The sequence below is a fragment of the Chiloscyllium plagiosum genome, chromosome 7, assembly GCF_004010195.1.
Source record: "Chiloscyllium plagiosum isolate BGI_BamShark_2017 chromosome 7, ASM401019v2, whole genome shotgun sequence".
NCBI lineage: Eukaryota > Metazoa > Chordata > Chondrichthyes > Orectolobiformes > Hemiscylliidae > Chiloscyllium > Chiloscyllium plagiosum.
In genome coordinates, this window is record NC_057716.1 from 88554441 (window position 1) to 88556182 (window position 1742).

Here is a 1742-nt window from a genome sequence, read left to right on the forward strand (position 1 = left end):
GTGGGGGGCAGGGGGGGGGGGGGTGGGGGGGGGCAGACGGAGGGTGGAGGTGGGAGCGGATAGGGGACGGGAGCTCGAGCGTGGTGTGCTGCTACCTAGTGTTCTGAACTCGAGCAGACGTAGCAAGTGCTCACTGCGTCAATCCCATTGAACTGATGGGGGTGGGAGGGGGAGGGGGGAGGTGGGATGCAGGGGTAGGATTCAGCAATGCTGCAAGTCCCTTACACACAAGTGCGTGTGTCTGCTCAGAAACAAACCCTGAGACAGAGAGGGAGCAAGGCAGGCAGAGCGAGGAAAAAGGAAACTTCAGAAAACTCTGGGCCCCAGAGAAGAGGCATTGAATCAATTTAACTGAATAATCAATTATCCAAACGAAATACTGCCCACCCATCTCATTCGGATAATCGGGGTTCCTCTGTGTAGAGTATGGGAGATCATTAGCATTACTGATTACTGGGCAATCAGTAGTAACGTCCTACCATCAGCAATATGGCAACTAGTGTTGTCTGAAGTCTTTGTTTTTAAGTTAAAGATATGTGGCCACATGGAAAAGGAAAAAAGGAGAATTTTAAAACACATCCACTACAAAACATAAGGAAAACAAAGTTGTAAATGAATAATATTCTTTACTATAATTCCTTTATCAACTCTATGTTTTTCACACACACTTCCTATTATTCTACGTGTTTCCACGGAAATAGTTTTAGGATGTAAAATGTTAACTGTAGATGAATGGAAACATTAGGCTGAGGAATTGGTAAACAGAGCTGAGTTAATTATAGTTCAAAGGGTCATCCATGTTTATTTAATGAAGTTAAAATTTGATAGGATAAACCAATTGACTTTCTTTTGAGTTTCTTGATAGAAACAAGACTTTGATAATTGTCTTTGTAAGGAATTTAAATTATTCATGCTGTTCCCAGCGCAGACTGGCTAAGAACATCTTTGAAAATAAGAGAACTTCTTGGAAGAATCAAGGACTCTGGAGACAGGGCAATTATGCCCATTAAAGATATAATCATGTGCCTCACAAAATTTGGATCACTTTGAAAAGGAAAGGTATGTAATTCACATTTCTGTTTTGAATATCCATCATATGCCACATTGCCATGAATATCGACTCTGGGGAGACAACATTTCTTGGATGTAATTTATCAGTGGAAGAGTTTGCTCCCAGAAGCAGGCGGTTAGCAGGAGTAGAGGATATCAACTCACATGAGTTGTGGGAATGAAAGAGATAAATGTTAGCAAGACCTACAGTGTAAACAGAGAAAATACATCAATTATTTGAAATGTGTATAGTAGCTGGTATTCAACTTAGAGACAAAGTTTGTGGGGAAAAGAGGCTGGAAGATTTTCCTAGGTTAATGGAAGAGGAAAATATCTACAGTAACCCTCAAAATGAAAATAATCTTAGAGAATGTAGTGAAACCTAAGCATGAGTTGAGAAGTCCATAGTTGTGAGTTTTGAAGAAAAGTTGGCAGACTGTTTAATCAAATGCCAATAAAAGGATCCCATGAAATTTTGTACTTCAGAGAAAAGCTAGAAGAGGGAACAAACTGAAATGAATTTCAGAGAGCTGTGGATACATGGATTTGTCCTTAGGCCTGAACAAAACTATCTTGTTAGAAATATTTGTTTTGCTTGTGGAATGGACCAGTGCATCTGATAAGCAAATAAATTATAATGGGAGTTATTGGATTATGAGCATAATATTCATTCATATTTGCATAATGTCTTG